The following is an 18,046-nucleotide window of genomic DNA, read 5'->3' on the forward strand; positions in this document are numbered from 1 at the left end:
AGTAATAAGTCCTATGTTCCCATATGTCTGGCCAACATGTACTCAGGATATGATGAATGTTAGCAACATTACAAGTGCTCCAAATCATTGCATCTGCTATTTGCCTCAAATCCCAAACAAATTGCTCAACATCTCTACGGTAGTAGATCCACAACTTCTCGTCCACTCTTTTTAGTTTAACTTTGTCGGAAGCTGGACGTGGAGGGTGTTTAAGTTGTCCAGTCTTTGGATCACGTTTGGTTACATCTCGTTTCACGAATAGTCCATCGAGATCAAGGATGATGAGCTTTTTGATCTTGCAGAAATTCGAAACAAGATATCCCCATCCAAGGCAGTTTGGTGAAATCTCCTCAATTTCGGGGAAAACTGCTGGTTCCTGGTCTTCCTCTACTTTATCTGGTCTTACATCTGCATCCTGCTCTGCATCCTGCTCTGCATCCTGCTTAGCTGCTATGTCTTCAACCTTCTCATCTGGTTCTTGAACATCTCCAATCTAGCTAAGTTCTGCCATAGACAAGTAGCATGCCTTAAAAACCTCAATCAGACTGACATATTAACCTATCCAAAATACACTTGAAAAGTATACCTTCCAGGCTATTGATTTCCATTTCAGTAATTTCCAGAACTTCTATAGCAACAGTCCACTTGGCAGGAGATACTGGAGAGAAAAAATAAGCTCTACTTGAAGATGCTCATGATGATGTCGGAAAGAACAATACGAGTATATAAATAGACAGTCAATGAACAATATGAGTACAATAAATAGACAATCAATGAGCAATAAACAACTAGTGAACGAAAAATAAAGCCGTCGTTTCATTATCATTAAAATGAGGGTACAAAGACAAAATTACAAAGAGGCTACAAAGCACAAAAGGTTAATAGGGGCTACAGAAGTTTCTTGTGGGACTTTGGTTTGGGAGGTTTAAGGTTGGGTGCTTGGAGGTTAGTCTTTTTCCGAGCAGATGAAGGCTCCTTGGATTTTTTACCTCCTGGAGTAGGCTCTGGAGGCTCGGATGCAACCTTAGCTTTTTTCTTTGGTGTGGCGCGCTCTTCAATGTTGCTCCTCTTTTTCCTACGTCCCAAAATCGCTGCACAAACCTATGAAATAAGAAGTTCTGAGTCCTCATCAGACAAGTTCCCTGTTGTATCCTTTTCAATTGGCTTCTCAGATGATTTTGCAGCGTCCTCTACGTCCTTGTTCATTGCAGGTTCTGGCTTTAGAGGCACCTCGGCTGACTCCTTGGATGCATCACCTTGAGCTCCCACTACATCTGCTCTTTTTTCAGCCCTTTTTTCAGCCTTTTGTTGGTCCGGAGTGTCTTCACCTGCTTGTTTCTGGGATTCATTCTTATCCCCGCACCCACCACACATGCTATCAATATTGGGCTTGCGTGATGACCCAGCTTGGGAGTGTGCTACATAAAAGACAATGTAATAATACTCAATATTAAGTTATGTGAACATTCAAAGAGAAGAATGTTCCACAGAATATTACCAATTCTATCAACAGGAGATCCAAAGATGCCTTCCATTGGATCTTTCTCTGCAATTACATGGAGAAAAGAAACAAAATGGTCAAGAAATGAATCTACAATCAACTTCATATCATAAGGTATAACTTCATGGATTACCTGTACCAACATGCTCATCCATGTTTGCCTCTCCAGGTGCCAGCAGCTTCAAAGCATCTTTTAAAGGTTCCTCACATCCATGAAATAGACACTGGCCGACAGACTTACAGGCAGTTACAAAAAAAAAGTGGGTGATACGGATGTTGACACCGGAGCATGTAGACACCAGTAACAACAGTCTGCATGATAGACATCCCACAAGCAACACAATCACCTAACTGCACACAGCTATTGTCCGATCCCAAATGAACAAGCAGCGTGACAGGAAGGATAGGCATTCTTGACTTGAACAAATTAATAATCGTTTCCACAAATCGAAGATGCCCTGTCGCCACTTCTACTTCTCATAACAAAGTGTCATGTTGACCCTGTAAAAAAATAGCACTGCGTACTTTATAAAACAGTATAAGTGTTTGTGCATTACTTTCAAGAGTCTTCATCACTTTATGTGGTACCACTTAAGAGTGTTATATAAACACATTTAAGTGGTCTTTTACCATATAAAATGGTCTCTAACCATTTTTTCCTAATTAGAGTTTAACCACTTTTAAGTAATATCAACTACTACTAGGTGAATCGATATATCAAGCTTACATACTCGTAACTGTGCTGCCTCTTCACCTAGGTTATCGAGGTTGTGCACTTCAATATCAAGTCCCATGTCTTTGAGAGCCTCCTTTCTGATTTGAATTAAGGTCTCAAGCTTTGCCATTGCTTCCTCATTTGGTACAAGCCCAGCCTTATGCAACTTGAGTTCCTCCATATCCTTGTTCATTCTCTCTACGATCTTGGCGGCGCCTCGCATCAAACCAACCTGCTCATCTCTCTTTGTCTTTGATTGATCTAAATCAATTTTATTGCTTCGAGACATTTTTGCTTCTCTTTTAACACTAGGTTGGTAACCTAACAGGACATAAAAGTGTCCTTTCAGGGTTTTGAAAAAAACCTCCAAAACCATAGTAGATCCACTCATTTTGTAAAATCCTTTCATGAGGTTATAGTTCAAGGCCTACTACACATGGAAAAAATAAGAAACTTGTAAAATGTCTCATCTTTTGGTCACACCAAGCCTCCAAAGTTGATGGACCAGTACATTTTCATCAAAACAGTCATTTCTTACGTTTTGTTGCATAAAAATAAGATTAGGGATTTTTGTAGGACTTGAGATAAATTCCCTAGTTAACTTCAATGGGTTGGTGATAAGAACATAGGATTGCTTCTCACTCACTATTTTTTGTTTTGTCAAAAGAAATAGGTACAAAAAAGTTGAACTTTTACCATTCTGCAAACCTATCATCAAAGTTTCTATAGCCACGCTCAATACAAATAATATATGCATGTTTTCTTAGTTCCCTATTGTCCTTTAGGTTCATAAGGAGCCATGGAGCATGTCAAAAGAATAATACATCTCTTACCAAGGGGAATCTTGGGGACAAAGATGAAGTGCTAAATACAGTAAACATGAAAAAACTGGGTTCAACATTATGAGTTGTAGAATCCCATTGAAACTATTCAATATCTAGCCAAATTTGATCCTTATGACTAGATATGGTTACTACCTACAAAATGAATGTAGTTGTCACAAGAAACTAACAATATTGAAAAAGCTATACTTGATATACTAGAATGTTTCGTTTTCTTCTATAATTGAAAAAATCAACCATCGTTGTCTACTATGCAAAATAGGGTATTAGGTGCCCCAAAACTCAAGGAATATTAGCTTTATGTTACAATATGCGACATAGAGAAAGTGCATTTGGATATCATTAAAGCCACCAAAAAAATCATAGAAGAGCTAAAATTGGCTAAAAAATAGGATTTGACAATTTTTGTAATTTGGTCATAACTTACAACTTTAACATTTATTTCTCCCTACAAGCATCAGAACATGTTGAGGACTACTAAAGATAGTTCTCTAGCATTATAGACCTCACAAACATGAATTCTAGAGTGGTATAGTTGCAAAAAGTTGAAAAAAGCCAAAAACAGGACCCGTTTTTTCACACAGTTTAGGTTGTGAAATGTTGTGCAAGGACAAGGTTAAAGATGGAATTGATATTCCAAAAAAATGTCAAGTTTTTTTCAGCTCATGAGACAACTTTCTAGATAGATAGCACCTCCAAATCCATTTTGAAACTCTTGACATAATTCAAGGAAAATGGTCACTTCACAGGACATAAAAGTGTCCCAGGACATAAAAGTGTCTCATTACCAACCTAGTGTTAACTTTTCAGCAGCATTAGCCTTCATGTTAGAAATAGCTACTACATCAGCCGTTGACGCAGAAAATGTAGTCGAGGAAACATTTGACATTCCAAATGTTCCCATCGAGCCAAAGGCCCGCTTCTTTAGAAATTCCTCCTTAGCCTGTCCTGAAAATTGATGTCCACCTGAGTATGTCTGCCAGTCAAAGCCTATGCGAGTACTGTCAATGTAATTAGGCATATTTTCTGCATTAAATTTCCACTCGCTTCCAAGACATGGGCTGTTTGTGGACCTCCATTTCTCCAATTTCCTATTTAAAGTTTTCTGTTGGCGTAACATTTTGATAACACCTTCAGCATACACAACCCATGCAACTAAACCTTCAGTATCTTCAGCGGCCTTGCACTTCTGCCAAGTAAATCGATGTGCAAAATGCACGCCTACCTCGTTGTTTGGGGGAGCTCCCTGATATACTTTGTGGTATAGCAGGAGACATTCTTCATACATTTCAGGCCTCAGCCCCTTTAAATGCATCTTCTCCTTTTGGTGGCGCTTTTAAAGCCATACACTAAGCCACTCCTCATCTGAGAAATCATCATCACATAGGAGCTTCGGATCCTGGCCAACCAAGCATAGCCCATATTCAGTATGAAAATCTTCCTTGGTGAAGCAAAATTTTGTTTGAGTGGGTAAGGCCACTCGTGGTACTGTCCACCTCCCTGTAAAAACATATAAGAATGCATGTTAGTATGTAATGAGTCATAATTAAACTTGTTTTATCAACAATAAGAAGTGGTTGAAATGATTTCTGCACCATTCTCAGTGGTACTGCAAAATTTTTAAGTGGTGGTGTACCACTAAATGGTTCTCAACCACATAAAACTGGTTAGGTAACACTAAAAAGTTCTGCACCAGTTTCTTCACCAGTTTAAAGTCGTGCTCCAGTACATAAAAGTGGACTGAACCACTGTTCAGTTGTGCTACACCGATGTGAATTGTTGTACACAAATTAAAACTGGTTTTACACTCCTAAAAAGTGGTGCTACACCAATAGAATGTGGTTTCTCCTTGTAAAGATTCATCACTTAAAAGCACTTAACCACCACTTTTAGCAAAGATGCAGAACTAACGATTATTGCACTTTTGTAAAGCATTACTAAAAAGTGGTTCTACAGCACTGAAAGTGGTTGACCATCACACACCACCACTTAAATGTGATTTGAACACAAAAAGTGTTGACCACCACTTTATTGGTGTTTACCACTTTATACCAAATAACGTTCAGGTTAAGAAGCACCACTTTTCAGTGGTCCTACACACTTTTAAGGTACTGAATAATGTTCTAGTTAAGAAGTACCACTTTATAGTGATGTTCACCACTTTATAGTGGTCTTCACCACTATAAACACCACTTAAATGTGATTTGAACCAGAAAAAGTGGTGAGCACCACTTTATTGGTGTTTACCACTTTATACCAAATAACGTTCAAGTTAAGAAGCACCACTTTTCAGTGGTCCTACACACTTTTAAGGTACCAAATAACGTTCTAGTTAAGGAGCACCACTTTATAGTGATGTTCACCACTTTATAGTGGTCTTCACCACTATAAACACCACTTAAATGTGATTTGAACCACAAAAAGTGGTGAGCACCACTTTATTGGTTTTTACCACTTTAAACCAAATAACGTTCAGGTTAAAAAGCACCACTTTTCAGTGGTTTTACACACTTTTAAGGTACCGAATAACGTTCTAGTTAAGAAGCACCACTTTCTAGTGGTAAACACTACTGAAAAGTGGTGCACCATCGTGATGCTTCTCTTAAAAGTGATGCTTCACCAGAAAATAGTTAGGGTTTTCCATTGGAAAGTGATGCACCCATTGTATCGCCCATTTTTACTAGAACCTTACCTCTTTTGAGTGTTGCCCAGCACTTTAAAGTGGTCCAGTATCACTTTTAAGAGATGGTGCACCATATCAGCATAACTATGTAGTGATGCAACCATGGTTTTTGCCCAACTTTAAAGGGTGCTGCAGGTGCACCACTTCAACACGACCTATCAGTGGTGTTGTACCCATAAAAAGTGGGGTTCACCCACTTGATATTTACTAGTGGTGTGCACACTACTTTTTCCTAATAAAGCAACACTTGAATTGAATCCATGGGGTAAATACCTGCATCTAACCTGCTGAACATTTTGCTTCTTAGGTGTACCCTTGGGGGACTTGGAAGTTCTTTTTGTAGCATGCATGTGCAAAAAATTCAGAAATTTTACAAGACATAAAACCAATTTTAGAAATGCATGCATGATGCATCTAACCTGTTTTGATAGGCGACTCCTGCGTAGAGCTCTTTCCCTTCCTAGGTGTACCCTTGGCAGAGTCTGAAGGTCCTTTTGTAGCCTGGTTCTTCATCCTGAAAAAATCACAAATGCCACATAGATACAAGATCAATAGTTAAATGCATTCATGCTTGAACCTGCATGATGCATTCGTATAAGCATGCACACATAGTTGATAAAATCTGCATTCATGCTTCAAGCTGCATGATGCATTCTTATAAAGCATTCACAAGGGTGATCAATTAGATGTGCACAATGCATATACATTCCAGAAATAAAATCTAAACTTACACATGCATCATTAATAGTTACAATCCATGATTATCTTGCCACCCAACAGAGGGTAGACCATATCGCCAGGGGTTGAACCTGGGTTCTTACGCACCCACCCATTCACTTTAACCACTAGGCCAAGCCCCCTTTGGTTATCTTGCCACACATTCAGAGACAAGCATACAACGCTTCTACATTTGCATGAAGCATGTTAAAACATGGATCAATGCTACCTAGGAAAACCAACCACATTCAAATTCAACCAACATTCGAGATAGAATGCTTCAAGCTACATGATGACACATACCTGTTGCTGCTGCAGGGGATTTTTACTGAAGTTCATGACCAGTCCAGCAAAAAGTACTCCTCCTGAATTTGCTTGCTGTTGTTGTGATGTTGCTGCTTGTTGCTTCGGCTAGCAGAGAAACGCAAAGGAGGGAGGAAAGAGAAACCTAAATGGCGTTGGCGAGACAGAGAGAGGGGGGAGGAAAGAGCGAGACAGAGTGGGAGGGACGAGACTTGAGAGAATATTTGCATTAAGTGCTTGAACGTACCTTGAGGTGATCATTAATGAGTAAGCGCTTTCACTTAGTACACGTCAAATTTTAACCCTTTTTTTCCAAAAATTTTGAATTTAATCCCACTGTTTCAAGCGCCTAAATGTAACAAGACTTGATTTTGAGGTGTTTTAGTAATAAATTTTGTTTTCTAGGAAGTTTTGGTCGTTTTAAAGTTAGTCCACTGTGTAGAAGGATGTGTGGATTGTTTTCGTCCGATAAATTTTTTTGATCCGGAAGGCACTTTCTGGGGCATTTTTGGAAGGTGTTAACGTGGGATTTTGAAAAAGTGATGTATGAAGCGATTGAAGCCTGCGTTATAAGGAACAACTTTGGTTCTTTGAGTCTTTAGAGATTTTGATGTTTTGATGCTCGTTGAGGGCCAAAGATTAAGAAAAAAGTTGGATTTGCTGTTTTTGCATCGTTTTTGTAGAAAATGCTGTTTTGCAGGTTGATTTTCAGCAAATCAGAGCAGGCTATGGAAATTTTCCATCACATAGCCGTTGAAGAGTGTAGCAAGGGCAACAAGATTGTATGAGACGGACTTGGGCTGTTTTGGCTCCGTTTGGGAGTTATGTTCAGTTGAAGACAACTGCAAAATTTGTGGACTTCAAAAAAAAAGAAAAAAAAATCTAACCTCTACGGATCGCTTCGCGATCACGTTTTTACCTTGTTCTCGCAGGTATATTGGCGCGCAAGTCGAGTCGACCGAACGCCAAAACTAGAAAAGCGGCTATTTTAAGAGGTCGCAGGCTTTTGGAGGAGAAATCAGAATAGAAGGACGGGTGGTGCGTTTTGGGAGGATTCACTGATCTCTCTTCTGCGAGTGCGAGTGCGAGTGCGAGTGCGAGTGTGGGTGAGAGTGCGAGTGCGAGTTCGAGTGCGAGTGAGACGCTGCATGCAAGCGAATTGAAGCTTGGGGGTGGTTGGGAGGTTCGAGCCCCGTACAACGGAGTGCGCCCATATATTTTGCTCCTCTGTTGTATCAAACACTATCAATACAAAGATTTCTTCCTCTGTTTTGCTGTCTATCTCTATTATTCGGTTCCCGTGACAATTGGTATCAGAGCAAGCGGTTGATTCTAGACATGGACGGATACGAGAAGAAGATAAAGGAGCAAGAAGACCTGATTCGACGACTACGAGAGGATCTAGAAATTTCAAATCGGGAGCGTGCCGAGGCTCTGCGAGGCAAAGCAACACGAGACCGTGATATCTATGTGGAAATTAATGGTGAACAGGAAGGCGGAAACCATGCTATTCCACCAGGAAACAATAATCAACGTGTGGGCGCTGGGGCACCTGGCGGTGGTGATGGTGGTGATGATGGAGATGATGATGATGGGAACGGTGGTGATTAACGTCGAGGTCGTCCACACGAAAGAGAGCGGAATGACGGCGAAGTGGAAACTAATGAAAGGAGAGGACGAAGAAGGAAACGTGATGAAGAAGATGCAGATGAAGATTCTGAAAGGGCAGCTTTGCAGCAAGTCTTCAAGAAGGCAAAGATTAACGATTTTAATGGCATCGAGAAAACTGGTGAAGATCTCGAAGGATGGATTGAAGAGTTAGAAGATTATTTTGCATTGAAGAAGTTCTCTGAAGAGGCAAAAGCAAAGGTTGCAGTTGTTCATCTTCGACAAACCGTAAAGCTTTGGTGGAAAGCATACCTTAAACAGCGAACAAAGGTGACTCCAATCACTTGGGAGGAATTTAAAACGCAAGCGTATAAAAGGTACTGTTCTCCACACTATGAGATGGATAAAAAGATGGAGTTTTACAAGTTTCAGCAGCAACCTGAGGACGAGCCAAGTCTTACTGTACATGAGTATAAGGAGAAGTTTTTGCGACTTCACAAGTATGCACCGGAAGTAGAAGGAGAGGCGTTGACAAACAAATTTATCGAAGGACTGCGTAAAGATCTGTATTATCAAGTAAAGGGTGCAGGGGCTACCGATTTTCTGGATGCTATTGCGAAGGCCGAAAATTATGAGAAGAAGGTGAAGTATGAGAGCCGCAACCCTACTCCAAGCAGAATTATACCTACCGGGCATAGAATGCAGAATAGGCCTTTTCAGACAAACACTGAGTTTCCCCGAAGGAATTTTACAAATAATCAGAGAAGACCACCCAATAATTTTTCAAATCAAAATCAGAATTTCAATCGAAATCAGAGTACAAATCAGAATGCTGTAAACAACCGCAATCAAAATTTGTGTCAGAATGATGCAAATCAGAATCAAAGAAGACGACAACCGCTGCAGTGGCAACATGATCCTGCTTTTCTAGAACGAGCAAGGAGATTTGGGTTATGTTTTCGTTGCGGTGAGCAAGGTCACAAGACGTTCGAATGCCCAAATAAGGAGATCGATCAGGCAGCTCTTGCACGAATGGAAGCCAATATGAATGCGATGGACACCACGATTGAGGAAGCGAGCGAGGAAGGTAAGTGCTCTGAAATTCCTATGAAATGTATGACAACGTCTGTTCATCATTTAAGGGCATCCGTTATAAGAATTCGGGGTAAGATAGGAACTGAAATTGTGATTTTTCTCATTGATTCGGGTAGTACGCATTGTTTTATGTCTAACAAGCTTGCGCAGACTTTGAAATTGAATTCTGATTCCCACATTAGCAGACCTGTAGAATTGGCCAATGGGAAGAAACATTATACACAGGGTCATATTCAAAACTTACCTTTTTTGCTGAACAAAGAGAAACATTCGGGAGAATTTTATGTTATTAGCATGGGTGAACGGGATGTAATTTTGGGAATGGATTGGTTGGCTGCGAACCATGCATTGATTGATTGTGAGAGGGGTGAGTTGTTTTTAAAAACAGAGATGGTCATGCGATTAAAGCTGAGGAGAGAAATACTAAATCACTTCTGATTTCTGCCATGAAACTTTTGAGGGGGCTGAGACAAGGGTGTGAGACGTTTCTTGTGTTTGCTAACGAGATTAAAGAGGATTCTGGGAATAAACAGAAAGGGGAAAATCCAGAATTTGTAGAGGATCTCTTACATGAATTTAAGGATGTGTTCCCGGACGATCTTCCTGGTATGCCTCCGCCTAGAGCGGTAGACCACGCCATAGATCTATATCCAGGAGCAACACCTTATTCAAGGGCTCCATACAAGTTCAATATTGATGAGCTTAAAGAGCTCAAGATACAACTTGATGAACTTTTGAAAAAGGGTTTCATTAAACCTAGTGTATCTCCTTGGGGTAGTCCTGTGTTATTCCAAAAGAAAAAGGATGGTACATATAGGTTATGCATTGACTACAGGGGGTTAAACAAACAGACCATTAAGAACAAATATCCTCTTCCTCACATAAATGAATTGCTTAGCCATTTGAGTGGTGCCACAATATTTTCAAAGGTTGATCTTCGTTCTGGCTACCATCAAATCCGCATTAAGGTCGAGGACATTCCAAAGACTGCTTTTCGTACACGTTATGGGCATTATGAATTTACAGTTCTTGCTTTTGGTTTGACTAATGCACCAACAACTTTCATGTGCTTAATGAATAATATTTTTCACCCGTATCTTGATGACTTCATTCTGGTATTCTTGGATGATATTTTTGTGTATTCTAAGAATGAAGAAGATCATGCATTGTACTTAAAGAAAACATTTGAAGTTTTGCGTGAGTTTATTGAAAAAGTATGTTCCTAACGTGCACCATGTTTTACAGGACAACTCTAAGTTCAAAGATGATGGAACATTGACAGTAGAACCAGACTTAGTGCTAGATAGGCGTGTCAAACATTTGAGAAATAGAGACATTGTGGAAGTTTTGGTTAAGTGGCAGAACTATCCAGTAGAGGATGCATCTTGGGTTGATCTTAGTGTTTTGCAAAGCGAATTTCCCTCCTTCCAACTCTGAGGACATAATTAATTTTGAAAAGGGGAGATTGTAACAAGACTTGATTTTGAGGTGTTTTAGTAATAAATTTTGTTTTCTAGGAAGTTTAGGTCGTTTTAAAGTTAGTCCACTGTGTAGAAGGATGTGTGGATTGTTTTCGTCCGATAAAATTTTTTGATCCGGAAGGCACTTTCTGGGGCATTTTTGGAAGGTGTTAACGTGGGATTTTGAAAAAGTGATGTATGAAGCAATTGAAGCCTGCGTTATAAGGAACAACTTTGGTTCTTTGAGTCTTTAGAGATTTTGATGTTTTGATGCTCGTTGAGGGTCAAAGATTAAGAAAAAAGTTGGATTTGCTATTTTTGCATCGTTTTTGTAGAAAATGCTGTTTTGTAGGTTGATTTTCACCAAATTAGAGCAGGCTATGGAAATTTTCCATCACATAGCCATCGAAGAGCGCAGCGAGGGCAACAAGATTGTGTGAGACGGACTTGGGCTGTTTTGGCTCCGTTTGGGAGTTATGTTCAGTTGAAGACAGCTGCAAAATTTGTGGACTTTAAAAAAAAAAGAACAAAAAATCTAACCTCTACGGATCGCTTCGCGATCACGTTTTTACCTTGTTTTCGCAGGTATATTGGCGCGCAAGTCGAGTCGACCGAACGCCAAAAATAGAAAAGCGGCTATTTTAAGAGGTCGCAGGCTTTTGGAGGAGAAATCAGAATAGAAGGACGGGTGGTGCGTTTTGGGAGGATTCACCGATCTCTCTTCTGCGAGTGCGAGTGAGACGCTGCATGCAAGCGAATTGAAGCTCGGGGGTGGTCGGGAGGTTCGAGCTCCGTACAACGGAGTGTGCCCATATATTTTGCTCCTCTGTTGTATCAAACACTATCAATACAAAGATTTCTTCCTCTGTTTTGCTGTCTATCTCTATTATTCGGTTCCCGTGACACTAAACCACCCATTTTTTCAACCCCAAAAACCATATACTATATAGTGGCAAAAGCGGTCCACCTATACATGCTTTCACCCTATACTCTTTTATGATGGTACAAAATGATGTTTTGAATTTGATTACCATGTTGATTTGGTTGCACGAGTATGTTCTTTTGGCTATTTTGTAGACGATGCAGGGTGTCATGATATTGGGATTGTGATCGTGTTGCGATTTCGATTATAATCGTTGTTGCCATCAAGAGATTGAGATTGAGAGTGTGATTGTGATTGAGATTGAGAGTGAGAGTGTGATTGAGATTGAGAGTGAGAGTGAGAGTGTGATTGAGATAGCTCAGGGGTGGTCGGGAGGTTATGAAACGAGCTATGCTCTTCTTGTAATGATTACCTTGTTTCCATAAGGACTCTTTATTTCATCTATTTACTCTGCGTACTCTGTATATTGTATTTTTCATCATCAATGTATTTCGCTCTCCCGTGTCGCATCACAAGTGGTATTAGAGCGGTTTCAATCGTGCGGTAGAGATGGAAGCATATGAGCAGTGATTGAAGGAACAAGAGGAGATTATTCGATGGCTCAATGAAGATCTTAACAGATATGAAGAAGCGGATAAAGGAAAGAGAATAGTTGGTGCAAGAAGACAAAGTGGAGGAGAAGATGGAAGTTAAACATGCAAACGGTCCATCGCCGTCTCCAAGTGATGAAGGATCAAAGAAGAAGAAAGGAAAGAGGAGGGATGATCAAGACGATGATGATGCGAGAGAAGCTACGAGATCAATCAAGTTTCAAGAAGAGTAAGGCCACCAGACTTTCAAATGCCCGAACAAAACCATTGATAAGGAAATATGTATGAAGATGGTTGAATTGGAGACTATTGACGACGCGGATGATAAAGAGATGAAGGATCAAAGAAGAAGAAAGGAAAGAGGAGCGATGATCAAGATGATGATGATGCGGGAGAAGCTACGAGATCAATCAAGTTTCAAGAAGAGTAAGGCCACCAGAATTTCAAATGCCCGAACAAAACCATTGATAAGGAAATATGTATGAAGATGGTTGAATTGGAGACTATTGACGACGCGGATGATAAAGGTAAGTCATCTAACCCTTCTTTATGATGCTTTATGTATTTGATGCATCATTTGAAAGCTTCTATGATCAAAGTCATGTATAAAATTTAAGATTTGAAATTGAATTTCTTAATTGATTCGAATAGTACACATTGATTCTTGTCCTCTAATCTGGCTAAGAAATTAAACCTGAAATTAAACTGAAAAATCAAGAGAGATGGTTGAGAGAAAATTTTGTTTACATAAGGATTATTTGTATTATCATGATTGCTTGTGTGTAAATATCAAATTTTGTGAGAATACCAACAAAATATATTTATTTAGATAATCTTGTTCTAAAGAAAAGATATGAAGGAAAAAAACTAGAAACCAATTTGATTGTAGAGTTAGACAGCTTAGAAGTAGGATTCTTCTTGAAATTTTCGTTAAGTGAAATGTATCATGTAAAAGATATCTCTTACATTGAATTTGATGTTTTATATGTTGAAAACCCCTCTTTTCAACTCTGTGGACAAAGTCAACTTTGATAAGGGGAGAATGTAATAGGACTAAATTTTGAAGTTCTTAAAGTCGAAAAGAATGTAGTTCGCTATATCTTTCGTTTAACACGATTTGAAAGATTGTTGAATAGTCTATTAGATAGAGCTTATCTGAATGAGTTTAAGATATTAAAAGAGAAAATATATCCTCTTCTTTTTAAATAATATACTAAAGATATATTTCATAAAGATTAATGAATAACAGATAGTCTATCTATGAACAGTATAATAAAAACGTAGTTAAAATTGGAATTTTTATTAATACCAATGATTTATATTTATGTGTTTTAGCTTAAAATGCATGGGTAGGGTTAAAATAAGTTGAAAAAGTAGTGGAGATCCAAAAATAGAGTTTTTATGAGTCGCGACCTAAAAGTTGCTTTTTCAGCCAAAGAAAGACTGTTTTTGCAATGCTGCCTACGTTGCCTTGTAGACCAGACCTGTTCCCGTCGTTTTGAGTACTTGGAAGTCTATGTTCTGAGTTTATTTGACCAAGTTATGACAGAAACAAATTGCCAGCAGCAATAGGATAAGCTACAAGCAGCAACAGGTTAGCTTACAAACAGATATACACAGGTAATATCTATCCAATCAAGAAGTGATTATACTCTTTTATGATGGTACACAATGATGTTTTGAATTTGATTACCATGTTGATTTGGTTGCACGAGTATGTTCTTTTGGCTATTTTGTAGACGATGTAGGGTGTCATGATATTGGGATTGTGATCGTGTTGCGATTTTGATTATGATCGTTGTTGCCATCAAGAGATTGAGATTGAGATTGAGAGTGAGAGTGTGATTGAGATTGAGATTGTTCACAACATTGAGATTAAGAGTGAGAGTGAGAGTGTGATTGAAATAGCTCGGGGGTGGTCGGGAGGTTATGAAACGAGCTATGCTCTTCTTGTAATGATTACCTTGTATCCATACAGACTCTTTATTTCATCTATTTACTCTGCGTACTCTGTATATTGTATTTTTCATCATCAATGTATTTCGCTCTCCCGTGTCGCGTCACATGGACTCTCTATTGCGACGCTCATTTTAGCCATTTTTGAGCATCGAGAGTCACTTATGACCTCCATTCACACCCCGTGACATGTTCATTTGGTCCCATAGGTCATATTTGACCTCCGAGGACGATAATAGAACTATCTATCCCTCTCTCTTGCTCTCTCTCCATCTTTACCTTTCTATCTAATTGTGCAGAATAGTCCACTCCATCTTTACCTTTCTATCTAATTGCTGCCTTCTAAATCTTGAACTCAATACTATTTGAGAGCATCTCTTATTTATTACTCTTTTTTTTTATTACATAAATAGTTCTTAGTAAAAGATAAGAGTTTGAGTGCATCCATAGACCATTGGATAAAGCTTGCGGATTAGTGCCACATGGCAACTTAATGGTAATAACCATTTTTTGGCCAAGAAGGCCATAGGGGAGTGGTAGTGCAATTCCTCTTAACGATGGTCACCATCCACGATGGTCACCATCACATTAACTTTAGTTCTTGAAATTTCAAGTTATTTCAAACAAAATTCACACCATATAATTTGAATGGTTGATTATCCAGATCATGGCTTGCTTAATAAACTATGAAGAATATTTATTTGAATTGTTGGTATGCAATGTTATATTAAAAGCTATTTGACACACACACACACACATACACACACATATATGTATATATATATATATATATATATATATATATATATATATATATATATATATATATATATATATATATATGAGAAAGCACCTTATAAATGTGATGGCAATTATGATAGTTTTCTTTGTAATGAATCCTTACTATACTCATTTGAACATTTTCGTTATGAAAGTGAGTGAATGTGCGCGCGCGTGTGTGTGTGTGTGTGTATGTGTGTGTGCACATGCATCTCTCTCTCTCTCTCTCTCTCTCTCTCTCTCTCTCTCTCTCTATATATATATATATATATATATATATATATATATATATATATATGAGAAGAACCTTATAAATGTGATGGCAATTATGATCCTTTAAGTTTTCTTTGTAATAAAGCCTTACTATACTCAATTGAAGTTCAATATGAAAGTGAGTGAGTGTGCGTGTGTTTGTGCATGTACATCTCTCTCTCTATCCCTCTCTCTCTCTCTCTCTTAACATGTCAAATGTGTTCTACTAATCACTCAATTTATTACAGAAAAAAATGTTGCCTTCTTGAGGTCATCATGAAGTGTTCACCTTGTTTATTATCTATTTTACGCTCTTGTGGGAGGTTGTTGACATTTATGTACCTCTCTTTAAAGAGAGGCATTGAGTACTATGTCAATCATTATTTTTTGTGCTTTTGGAATATATTGTAATGTAAATAGTTCATTGCTAGCGTTTTTAAAGGAAAAATATTTTATTACGATACCACATGTTTGAAAATAACAGTGTCACTTTCTGTTTTTCTCTCTCACAAAAAAGCCTCTTGATATGAAATTCTTTTATATAGGCCATAGTGAATTTTCACCTGGTTAAAAATACTTTTCAGCTAGCTCCTCCTAGTTCATAGCCTTGATATTCATATCCGACCCTCTAAAAAGGAAGAAGCACTTGAACATGGACCGAGTGAGAATTTGCTTGTAGGTGAAGCTCTTAGCCGACCCAGTGACCAAGTTATCTTCTTACGACAATCATCCCATATGTGTGAGTACCGCATCAACTAGCTTCAAGACTTTAGATCTTTTGATGCAATTTTTTTTTTGAAAAAAAAAGAAAGCAAAGATGCGAGAGAGATAAGGGGGGAGGGATTTTCATGTCCTCTTGACGGTGATAGAGAGAGAATTCCGATTGGCAAAGCGCACACACACACACACACACACACACACACAGAGAGAGAGAGAGAGAGAGAGAGAGAGAGAGTGAGAGAGAGAGAGAGAGAGATCTGCATGCTTTCCTAATATAGTCGCATTGGAAACTTTTGTTTTTTTAAGGAATCTCGCTTAATTCCACTTAGAAAGCATTTAACAAAATGATGTACCTACATGTACAATTAAAAGAAATTAACACCATATTGGTGAATTTGGGAATTTTCCAATTAATATTTGACCATATGACCAAATGTTAGCCAAAGTTTTTTTAGCATGGCTCGAAAGACCTTTTCAAGTACTACCTTGTGGACGCCTAAGGTCTTAAAAAATATTTTGAGATTTGTCCATATTGCCAAATCTTGAAGACATTGGTGATTCCCAAATTGGCTCTAAAATCTCAAACTCTCTAATATGGTGTTAATTACATTTCTTGAAAGATAGCCTCCTAAATTCCCTTCCCCATCTTTCATTGCCCTGATCTCCTCATGCCTCTCTGCGGCTTTGGCCTTGCACACACAAACCTTGCAGACCACTTGTGGCCTCTGTCTGTCATGGACCCCTCCCCATGAGAGAGAGAGAGAGAGAGAGAGAGAGAGAGAGAGAGAGAGAAAAGACACTCTAGACATACGCTCGGCTACTAGTCCCTCCTGCTTGTTCAATCCTTTGCACTAAGAGAGAGTGCGACTGTAGCAATGAAAGAGAGAGGGAGAGAGAGATAGAGAGATCTCACGCAAACTCTTATGATCCTACGACACAAGAATGAGAGAGAGAGGGGGGGGGGGGGAGATGCCAAACTGGGAAATAGAAAAGCATGGTCTTCATGTCCACTCCATCTTTTCCTTTCTGTCTAATTGCCTACTTCTGAATCTTGCACTCAATAATATTTGAGAGCATCTCCCATTTATTCCTCTTTTTTTGAACTACATAAGTAGTCCTTAGTAAAGGATAGGAGTTTTAGTGCATCTATAGACCATTGGATAAAGCTTGTGGATTAGTGCCACATGACAAGTTAATGGTAATAACATTTTTTTGGCCAAGAAGGCCATAGGGGAGTGGTAGTGCAATTCCCCTTTACACCTTTCACCATCCACAATGCTCACCATCACATTAACTTTGATTCTTGATATTTGAAGTCATTTCAAACAAAATTCACACCGTATAGTTTTAATAGTTGATTATTCACATCATGGCTTGCTTAATAAACTATGAAGAATATTTATTTGAATTGTTGGTATACAATGTTAAAAGCTATTTCACTCACTCACTTACACACACATACATATATACATATATGAGAAAGAAACTTATAAATGTGATGGCAATTATGATCCTTTGAGTTTTCTTTGTAATGAAGCCTTACTATACTCATTTAAACATTTTCATTATGAAAGTGAGTGAGTGTGCGCGCGTGTGTGTGTGAGCACGTGCATCTCCCTCTCTCTCTCTCTCTCTCTCTCTCTCTCTCTCTCTCTCCATTAACATGTCACACACACACACACACACACACATATATATATATATATATGAGAAAGAACCTTATAAATATGATGGAAATTATGATCCTATCAGATTTCTTTGTAATGACGTCTTACTATACTCATTTGAAAATTTTCATTATGAAAGTGAGTGAATGTGCGCATGTGTGTGCACGTACATCTCTCTCTTTCTCTCTATTAACAAGTCAAATGTGTTCTATTGATCTCTCAATTCATTACATTAAAAAATGTTGCCTTCTTGAGGTCATCATGAAGTCTTCAC

This window comes from Adiantum capillus-veneris, chromosome 17 (genome assembly GCF_014529385.1).
Source record: "Adiantum capillus-veneris isolate H3 chromosome 17, ASM1452938v2, whole genome shotgun sequence".
Taxonomy (NCBI): Eukaryota; Viridiplantae; Streptophyta; class Polypodiopsida; order Polypodiales; family Pteridaceae; genus Adiantum; species Adiantum capillus-veneris.